This window comes from Hypomesus transpacificus, unplaced genomic scaffold (genome assembly GCF_021917145.1).
Source record: "Hypomesus transpacificus isolate Combined female unplaced genomic scaffold, fHypTra1 scaffold_48, whole genome shotgun sequence".
Classification (NCBI taxonomy): domain Eukaryota; kingdom Metazoa; phylum Chordata; class Actinopteri; order Osmeriformes; family Osmeridae; genus Hypomesus; species Hypomesus transpacificus.
Window position 1 is genome coordinate 1,618,764 of NW_025813996.1, and position 11,263 is coordinate 1,630,026.

The following is an 11,263-nucleotide window of genomic DNA, read 5'->3' on the forward strand; positions in this document are numbered from 1 at the left end:
CTGGTGATATTTGACAACCTCAAACAGCATGAGTCCGCCACTGGGCCTATTGAAAAGGCTTTTGTTTTGATTTGCAATGGAACTATGGGGTGCCAAGCTGGGCCCAGTTGTACTGTTAGAAAGTCCAGTTACATTAAACATTATTGTTGTCATATAGTTTTCTTCCCAGCATTGCAGGCACTAATAAAAGCAGTGGTGTCCAGAAATGTTTCGTAGGAGTGGCGAAAAAGAGAAGCAGAACAGTGGAACACACCATCCCACTACCATTATCTCTTATTCACTCTCTTCTGTGTTGTATATCTGTAACTGGTATAGTATGGGACTACATGAATGTTTCAAAGTCAAAGTGTAGTAGCATAGAATAGAGGAACTGGGTATACAAGCTTCTGCTTGCGGAATGAATGCTCCGTGACATGTTTTATAAAACTTGAGAAGGCTCCCTTTAGCCCACAGCGGCGCTGTGCTTTGACTTGAGCAAAGCCCATCTTCTGCACTCGACTGAGTTGTTCAGTCTCCTGCACACACTCCCGCAGGTCGTCCGGGGTCAACGGGAACCTCTCCTTGGCCGAAGCCCAGCTCGGTGGGGCATGTGGGGCAGTATACACGCGAACAGGATTTGCAGACATGCCATGTGAACGTTTTACGGTCCTTCTTCACCGGGCAGACTTGACATCTCTTCCTCTTACTGGCAGGGACCGGCGAGGTCGGTCCTGCCGATGAGGAGGCGGCGGCTGCTGCTGCGCCATCCTCTTCGGGTTGTCGTCGAGGAGGTGGATCGCGACAGCTGGCCATCCGTAGATCTTTCACAACCGCGGCAGCAGCTTCCGCGCGGGCAGACATCGTCTCCTCTCGATCAGCGGAGTCACGAGGGCCCTTCCGAGCTGCTCGAGGAAAAACCTCCTCTTGTTGCGCTTACGCGGCATCCAGTTGGGGTTGACCTCTCTCCATATCACAAAGGCGTTGTAGGAGGAAACGTCAACGATGTTGCTGAAGATGACGAGGGGCCACCGGGCCGTCTTCCTTTTACAGCTGTAGGCCGCGATGACCTTGTCCAGATTGTCTACACCTCCTTTGTTGCGGTTGTAGTCTAAGACGATGGTCGGTTTGCCGTCGTTTCTGTCGCTGATTTCGTCGTTTGTGTGGCGTGTGCTCATGAGTAAAACGTTCTTATTTTTCTTTGCGAGGTAGGAAACCAGAGTGGTGGTGGGAGTGAAGGCGAACTGCGACGACAGCACCCGTCGCCTGTTCGTCGTCGTCAGCAGCTCGGACGGGAGCTCGGTCCTGTTCTTTCGCACGGTGCCAACCATGGTCATGTTTCTCGTCGCCATGAGCTCTCGTCCGAGGTCGTAGGATGTGAAGAAATTGTCACACGTGACATTGCGATCCTTCAGGCCGTCTGTCATATCGAGCACGACGCGCATCCCCTGGCTCCTCTCCGGGGCTCCGTCGCTCGACTTCCCGGTGTAAACTTGCATCTTCCAAGCGTAGCTGGATTTTGCGTCGCACGTGACCCACGACTTGATCCCATACTTTGCCGGTTTGCTCGGCATGTACTGCCTGAAAGGACACCGTCCTCTGAACGCGATCAGTTGTTCATCCACGGTCACTTCGGGCCCTGGGTCGTAGAGGTGGGGTAATCTCTCTACCCACATATCCCAGACCTCTCGTATCGCCGCCAACTTGTCCGTGGCGCGTCTCGCCGCTCGCGTCCCACGGTCGTCAAATCGTATCGACGTCGAATAGGTGTAGAAGACTTTCAGCTGCATGGTAGCGCGGAAAATCGCTCTGCCGCTCTGCGCGTCCCACAGACTGGCGGCCGCTTCGCCTCGGGACTTGTACACCCCTGCCAGGATTAGCAGCCCTATGTAGGCACGTAGGTCAGAGGCGTCCATTGCTTTCCACTCCTCTCCGCGTTTCAGATAGCCTTCCCGATTTGTCTCGTCCAAGATCACTGTTTCGATTTGTGGCGTGACAAAGAGTAAAAACGCAGAGACGATGTCGAGAGCGTGGGAAACGGCGTACGCTGTGGGTCCTCTGGGGGTCCTCTCACGGCTGTCACGTTGCGACAGCAGCCTCGGATTCCTCAGATACGCAACCGAACGCCATTCAATTTTGCCATCTTTCGACAAGAAAGTATCTCTGTCGATTTCAGGGGCTCGGGCGGCGGCGGCCGCTGCTGAGTTGTCGTCGACCGCATTATACTCTTGCCCGTCTGCTTGTTCCGACACATGCTCCGCGTACTCTTGCCCGTCGTCTTTTTCTTCTTCTTCTTCTTCTTCTTCTTCTTCTTCTTCTTCCTACTCTTCTGCCACATGCTCCACGCACTCTTCGCCGTCTTCTATTTCTGACACATCCTCTGTCTCCTCTTCGGACTCACTTTGCTCGATGTTTGCAAACATCTGTTGTAGAACTTGCAGGGCACTGAAATCCCGAGCCATAGCTGCGTGACCCTAGACAACGGCTGTCCTGACCCCCAACGAATGTGTGTTAGTAGCACTTGCCTACAGCTCACGTGATTACATGGACAGATGATTGATGATATGATCGACGATCGTAAAGGCCGTGGTTGGACTAAATGGAGTGGGAGGGTGGGATGTTTATATATTTATATAAAGGTATATAAAGGCAGGCATAAAAGTATGAAATTATAAAAGTGACCAACTTTTGGTCGCTCGACCTGACCTCACAGGCCTAACGCGCCTCCGGGCCGGCTGGCCGGCGGACCAGCGGGCGGGCGGGCGGGCAGGCAGGCATGTCCCGTCGCGGTTTCCCCTGACGCTCGACCTGACCTCACAGGCCTAACGCGCCTCCGGGCGGGCCGGCCGGCGTCCGGGCGGGCAGGCATGTCCCGCCGCGGCCTCGAATTCCGGGGGGTGACACGCCTCTGGGCGAGCGAGCGTGCGGGCGGGAGGGACGGACACCCGGCCAATTCTCCCGCCTAGAGGGATCGACGATCGTGAAGGCCGTGGTTGGACTAAATGGAGTGGGAGAGTGGGATGTTTATGTATTTACGTAAAAGTATGAAATTATAAAAGCGACCAACAGGTAAGTTCGTCTATCACGTGACCCACGATCGTTCTTCATGATCACAATAGCGTGATATTATTCCACTCCACGAGGCCTGCCAGGCCAGGTCAGGCCATGCCAGGCGCGCGTGCGGGCAAGCATGTCCCGCCTCCCCGCCTAGAGGGATCGACGATCGTGAAGGCCGTGGTTGGACTAAATGGAGTTGGAGGGTGGGATGTTTATATATTTATATAAAGGTATATAAAGGCAGGCTTAAAAGTATGAAATTATAAAAGTGACCAACAGGTAAGTTCGTCTATCACGTGACCCACGATCGTTCTTCATAATCACAATAGCGTGATATTATTCCCACTCCGCGAGGACTGCCATGCCAGGCGCGCGTGCGGGCAGGCATGTCCCGCCTCCCCGCCTAGAGGGATCGACGATCGTGAAGGCCGTGGTTGGACTAAATGGAGTTGGAGGGTGGGATGTTTATATATTTATATAAAGGTATATAAAGGCAGGCTTAAAAGTATGAAATTATAAAAGTAACCAACAGGTAAGTTCGTCTATCAAGTGACCCACGATCGTTCTTCATAATCACAATAGCGTGATATTATTCCACTCGGCGAGGCCTGCCAGGCCAGGCCATGCCAGGCGCGCGTGCGGGCAGGCATGTCCCACCGCGGTTTCCCCTGACGCTCGACCTGACCTCACAGGCCTAAAGCGCCTCCGGGCCGGCGGGCCGGCGGGCGGGCATGTCCCGTCGCGGTTTCCCCTGACGCTCGACCTGACGTCACAGGCCTAAAACCCCTCCGGGCGCACGGGCCGGCGGATGGGCGGGCAGGCATGTCCCGCCCCGGCCTCGAATTCCGAGGGGTGACACGCCTCTGGGCGAGCGAGCGGGCGGGAGGGACGCCCGGCCAATTCTCCCACCTAGAGGGATCGACGATCGTGAAGGCCGTGGTTGGACTAAATGGAGTGGGAGAGTGGGATGTTTATGTATTTACGTAAAAGTATGAAATTATAAAAGTGACCAACAGGTAAGTTGGTCTATCACGTGACCAACGATCGTTCTTCATAATCACAATAGCGTGATATTATTCCACTCCACGAGAACTGCCAGGCCAGGCCAGGTCAGGCCATGCCATGCCAGCGCGCGGGCGGGCGGGCAGGCATGTCCCGTCGCGGTTTCCCCTGACGCTCGACCTGACCTCACAGGCCTAAAGCGCCTCCGGACCGGAAGGCCGGCGGACCAGCGCGCGGGCGGGCGGGCAGGCATGTCCCGTCGCGGTTTCAGGCCCCTGACGCTCGACCTGACGTCACAGGCCTAAAGCGCCTCCGGACCGGAAGGCCCGGGCGCGCGGGCCGGCAGGCATCGCGGGGCGGGCAGGCATGTCCCGCGCCCCGGCCTCGAATTCCGAGGGGTGACACGCCTCTGGGCAAGCAAGCGAGCGGGCGGGAGGGACGCCCGGCCAATTCTCCCACCTAGAGGGATCGACGATCGTGAAGGCCGTGGTTGGACTAAATGGAGTGGGAGAGTGGGATGTTTATGTATTTACGTAAAAGTATGAAATTATAAAAGTGACCAACAGGTAAGTTGGTCTATCACGTGACCAACGATCGTTCTTCATAATCACAATAGCGTGATATTATTCCACTCCACGAGAACTGCCAGGCCAGGCCAGGTCAGGCCATGCCAGGCGGGCGGGCGGGCAGGCATGTCCCGTCGCGGTTTCCCCTGACGCTCGACCTGACCTCACAGGCCTAAAGCGCCTCCGGACCGGAAGGCCGGCGGACCAGCGCGCGTGCGGGCGGGCAGGCATGTCCCGTCGCGGTTTCCCCTGACGCTCGACCTGACGTCACAGGCCTAAAGCGCCTCCGGGCCGGCCGGCGGACCGGCGGGCAGGAATGTCCCGTCGCGGTTTCCCCTGACGCTCGACCTGACCTCACGGGCCTAACGCGCCTCCGGGCCGGCCGGCGTCCGGGCGGGCAGGCATGTCCCGCCGCGGTTTCCCCTGACGCTCGACCTGACGTCTCACAGGCCTCGAATTCCGAGGGGTGACACGCCTCTGGGCGAGCGAGCGTGCGGTCGGGAGGGACGGACACCCGGCCAATTCTCCCGCCCAGAGGGATCGACGATCGTGAAGGCCGTGGTTGGACTAAATGGAGTGGGAGAGTGGGATGTTTATGTATTTATATAAATGTATATAAAGGCAGGCGTAAGAGTATGAAATTATAAAAGTGACCAACAGGTAAGTTCGTCTATCACGTGACCCACGATCGTTCTTCATAATCACAATAGCGTGATATTATTCCACTCCGCGAGGCCTGCCATGCCAGGCCAGGCCAGGCCAGGTCAGGCCACGCCAGGCTGGCGTGCGGGCAGGCATGTCCCGCCGCGGTTTCCCCTGACGCTCGACCTGACGTCTCACAGGCCTCGAATTCCGAGGGGTGACACGCCTCTGGGCGAGCGAGCGTGCGGTCGGGAGGGACGGACACCCGGCCAATTCTCCCGCCCAGAGGGATCGACGATCGTGAAGGCCGTGGTTGGACTAAATGGAGTGGGAGAGTGGGATGTTTATGTATTTATATAAATGTATATAAAGGCAGGCGTAAGAGTATGAAATTATAAAAGTGATGTCCCGCCGCGGTTTCCCCAACAGGTAAGTTCGTCTATCACGTGACCCACGATCGTTCTTCATAATCACAATAGCGTGATATTATTCCACTCCGCGAGGCCTGCCATGCCAGGCCAGGCCAGGCCAGGTCAGGCCACGCCAGGCTGGCGTGCGGGCAGGCATGTCCCGCCGCGGTTTCCCCTGACGCTCGACCTGACGTCTCACAGGCCTCGAATTCCGAGGGGTGACACGCCTCTGGGCGAGCGAGCGTGCGGTCGGGAGGGACGGACACCCGGCCAATTCTCCCGCCCAGAGGGATCGACGATCGTGAAGGCCGTGGTTGGACTAAATGGAGTGGGAGAGTGGGATGTTTATGTATTTATATAAATGTATATAAAGGCAGGCGTAAGAGTATGAAATTATAAAAGTGACCAACAGGTAAGTTCGTCTATCACGTGACCCACGATCGTTCTTCATAATCACAATAGCGTGATATTATTCCACTCCGCGAGGCCTGCCATGCCAGGCCAGGCCAGGCCAGGTCAGGCCACGCCACGCCAGGCTCGCGTGCGGGCAGGCATGTCCCGTCGCGGTTTCCCCTGACGCTCGACCTGACGTCACAGGCCTAAAGCGCCTCCGGGCCGGCCGGCCGACCGACCGGCGGGCAGGAATGTCCCGTCGCGGTTTCCCCTGACGCTCGACCTGACCTCACGGGCCTGACGCGCCTCCGGGCCGGCCGGCGTCCGGGCGGGCAGGCATGTCCCGCCGCGGTTTCCCCTGACGCTCGACCTGACGCCTCACAGGCCTCGAATTCCGAGGGGTGACACGCCTCTGGGCGAGCGAGCGTGCGGGCGGGACGGACGCCCGGCCAATTCTCCCGCCCAGAGGGATCGACGATCGTGAAGGCCGTGGTTGGACTAAATGGAGTGGGAGAGTGGGATGTTTATGTATTTATATAAATGTATATAAAGGCAGGCGTAAGAGTATGAAATTATAAAAGTGACCAACAGGTAAGTTCGTCTATCACGTGACCCACGATCGTTCTTCATAATCACAATAGCGTGATATTATTCCACTCCGCGAGGCCTGCCATGCCAGGCCAGGCCAGGCCAGGTCAGGCCACGCCAGGCTGGCGTGCGGGCAGGCATGTCCCGTCGCGGTTTCCCCTGACGCTCGACCTGACGTCACAGGCCTAAAGCGCCTCCGGACCGGAAGGCCGGCGGACCAGCGCGCGGGCGGGCAGGCATGTCCCGTCGCGGTTTCCCCTGACGCTCGACCTGACCTCACGGGCCTAACGCGCCTCCGGGCCGGCCGGCGTCCGGGCGGGCAGGCATGTCCCGCCGCGGTTTCCCCTGACGCTCGACCTGACCTCACAGGCCTGACGCGCCTCCGGGCCGGCCGGAGGGACGCCCAGACAATTCTCCCGCCTAGAGGGATCGACGATCGTGAAGGCCGTGGTTGGACTAAATGGAGTGGGAGAGAGGGATGTTTATATATATTTATATATATATTCTCCGGCCGAGAGTAACGATGCAAAGTGTTTCATTCGAATCCAAGAAAGCAATTCATTTGACTCAACTTTTCATGATAAAATAAATAAATAAATTGAAACATTTTCTTTACACTCCGCGTGGTCTCTCTCTCTCTCTCTCTCTCTCTCTCTCTCTCTCTCTCTCTCTCTCTCTCTCTCTCTCTCTCTCTCTCTCTCTTTAGCCACCTAGTGTTAACTAGTGATATAACGTGGTATATTCACTTTGGGGGTCACAATGACCCGAAGGTAGCACAAGGGTTAGGTAAAATTATTAACCTACACGACGGTGGGTCACAATGACCCGAAGGTAGCACAGGGGTTAGGTAAAATTATTTACCTACACGACGGTGGGTCAGAATGACCCGAAGGTAGCACAAGGGTTAGGTAAAATTATTTACCTACACGACGGTGGGTCACAATGACCCGAAGGTAGCACAAGGGTTAATGAACACCCCTCCTCTAGTGCTAGAATGTTCACTCTGAAATGGCTTCATTAAGCCCACCATTGGAATTTACACTGGCTGTAATCCGGGGAAATAGTCCGTCCTCACAAAAAACAGACCACACACACCTCAGGACTTAACATTTTCGTTTTGAATCACAGGGGGGGGGTTGTTTTTAAATCGACTGTCGTAATTCAAACAGGCACTAAGCCTAGTACCAGGTCCATCCTCACAAAAACACAACAACCACACCTCAGGAATAAAAATATTCGCACACCCACCACACACCTGGAATGTGATATAAAATGCAGCCAACTGCTAATTGTAGAACAAGGAGACATATGTAGACATAATATAGACACAAACATTCTCATCGAAATGGGATGAGTGTTAAATTGACTGCGCAATGGGTCTTCCGTAGCACATTTGTGACTTGTATAACAACAGCCCAGAGGTAGCAACACAGATATGTACACATACACAATGAAATTAGATACAACAATGTGTTAAATGTAAGGTTGATTCATACTTTTTATTCACTCCATTGGTATAATACATAATGTGGAAAATACAGGGATGGGATGATATCTGACACTGCTATTGTTATGTAAGCCTGAAAGTGCCATATTACAAAGTTTCAATCCCTGGAATTGCCAGCTGATCATAACGATTGGACTCCCTATGATGCTACACGTCTCACTGGATAGTCATGTAGACTTTTCACTCCTGGACCTGGAATGTAAGACGCAACCATGGCTAATATTGCGTCAAGATAATAGTAGTGTGTCAACTGTATGTACATGGGTCTGAAGAAGTGACTGCCTGTAGGTCCTATCATGGTGTCAGCATCATCGACGATAGAGAAAGTTATGTTGACACTTTGTAAGGTTTCTTTCTCAAATTTTGTCAGGATCCTGTTCTCCAAGAGGAGACAATCATAAAACTGCTCCATTATGCCCGTTGATAATATTTCACGGCGAGTTGACAAAAGCTTTTCGGGAGACGGAGAGGTCGCGATGTCAACTCCAATTGTGTAAATGACTTGGGATTTTAATTCTGTGATGACTCCATGGTTAATATGTTGGTAGGTAGTGACAGGAGGGTTAGGTATGTCTGATTTATTCTTACTTTCTGGGTGAGATGGAATCTTCAACTCTTTTTATGTTGTACATTATGTAGTTTCTGTAGTGTTAAAATTGTTATTGTGAAAGTGATACAAACCCCTATGTCATTCACTAGGTGTCTGATCGGCTGCCACGTCTATCCGTTCTTCAAGAATGAACATCTTGATGCAGTCTACCGCTGCCCAATCTGCAAAGTTTCCCAGTTTGTGATAAAACAAAAAGTGAATGTTGGTTGCGTGTGAATAAAACAAAATTTGATGTGGTACAATGTTCAATGCTTCTTTATTCACACTAACACAGACAATCCTCTATGTCGAGAGAAATAATGACAATAACAAAGCATGTATTACATAACAATTTCTGCAAGCATCTGGCCTATAAGGTCCGACCGCTTTCTCTGTTGCTGTTTGGCTATACTGACAGAGAGGCAGTGAGAACAAGACAATCAAGGTTATTTTGAAAAGGATAATAATAGCAATATCAGCAACCAGGTTCTGGAGGTCAGCAGACTGTTGACGTGTAGAGTGTTATAGTTCTAAGGTTGTTTCCCAACGCAGACTGTGAAGACTTCGGAGGTGCTGGGTTTGTTACATGAAGCTGGATTGTGAATTGTAAGGGTTGCCACCCCTGCTCATGTAGTCTCGGGTTAAGAGTGGCATGTTCACAACATCGGACGGGTCTCTATGAAGATCAATTGCTACTCTTTCACAATTCCCCTTTAGAACGGTGGAAGTCAACACCATGGTCACCACGTACATGATGTAGATTATGATATTGAACACGGCTATAGCGCACTCCATATTATGCAATCTCTGAGCACCAGTGATCAAAGGTCGGTACAGTAGCTCCGTGCAGCCCGTGATCACAGACATGAACAACTCAATGTTCATCATGATGAGACATGCCATCACTGTCCCGGTAGTCTTGGTAGCCTCCGAACCCTTGTAAGAAGCCTCATAATCATCGATTTTCCGTTTGGTTTTGGAGGCGAAATAACTAAGCACTATGCTCACGACCATGGCCAGACATCCGAGTGTGATGAGTGCTATTCCAGCGTGTATATAAGCATACTCATAGTCAGGTCTACCCTCCGATGGAAACTGATGAGCGGAGTCAGCATCTAACCTGTCCTTGATCCTTATATTATAGTTGTTGTTGATGAAGTAGAGAATGTTGTTAGGGATGGTCAGAAATCCAACGATCAGAGAGGTGATGACAGCGATGGTGGCTCCCAACTTGCCCTTGAACTTGGCCACATTGACAATGACGCTGTTCGGCACCGTTGACATTCTACTGTTAAACAGATCCTTACTCGTGGATATCAGAGACTCGAAGCCTCCAATGTTTGTTTTCCTGCGATTCATGTCACTCAACAGGTCTGAATCACCTGCAAATTCTGCAAACTACAACCTTGCGTTCTAGCAAAAGAATATGGTAATCGAAGGCAACCCAGAACATTTAATACAATGAAGCTCCAAAGCCCCGCGATTGACTTTCGAAGAAAACACGGTGTGATGTATGCTAAGTCAACAGCCGATTAACGTTGGTACAAGGTCAATGGTATCACCAAACCTCTGAATAGACTCAAGTGGAACAAAAAGGATTCGATTGGTCACAACATGATAAACATGGATATTTACACGAGACTTGTCAAGGACGTTAATGACAACCCGGATAGCTCCATTGAGTGGGTTCCTGATTATCTAAGAAATCTAAACGTTCCAGAATCGAAGGTTTCAAAATTCAAGGAAGCGCTGCTGCGACTCGTTAAGTCTAAATCCCTGACTCTGTCTAACTCTAGACTCCTATGGGACAATAGTCGTATGTCGATCGGAATAGGCGTTGCTGTAGACATGGAGTGTAAGGATGTGTTCAATGGAAAAAAAAACGTCTGTGACGTGGGCCTTGTGTCACGTCTCATACTCACACAGCTGAAGGCTCTGCGTCTTACTCCAATTTGTGCAGGCCTTAAGGTCGCCGGTGTACCTAGACCGGATAGGTTCAGCGAACCCAAATCGTACACGTATCATAACAGGTGTACTAGGGGTTGTAAGTCGCTTTGTGACACGTGGGGATTATACACAGAGGTGGACCTGGTGGCACATGACACTGTTAAGGATAATGTAGCGTTGTTGGAAGTCAAGACTAGGAACCGTGACATTCTAGACGCTGTCACCTTGAAACGATACAACACTCAGCTGTGGCTGACATGGGTGATGTTTTCTCTCACTTACCCCAGCATGGCAGAGCGGTCAGCTGCCTACTTGGTAATAATCAGACCGGGAACCAACCAGGTTAGTGTAAGAAGTTGTTCAAGACCAACGATATCGGAGACTATCCGCAAGACGTTCCCGTTGCTGACGTGTTTTTGTTCTCAGGTGCTCAACTGTCTGGCTCCTTTGTGTGTGAACATGAGAGTAGAGACTAAGCTGGCCTCCTCACTGGAAAGCACAATCTCATGGTTAGACCCTACCGATTTGTGTTACAGAAACACACTTTTCAACCAGGAGAAAAGGATGAAAGTTGTTGGGAAGTCAG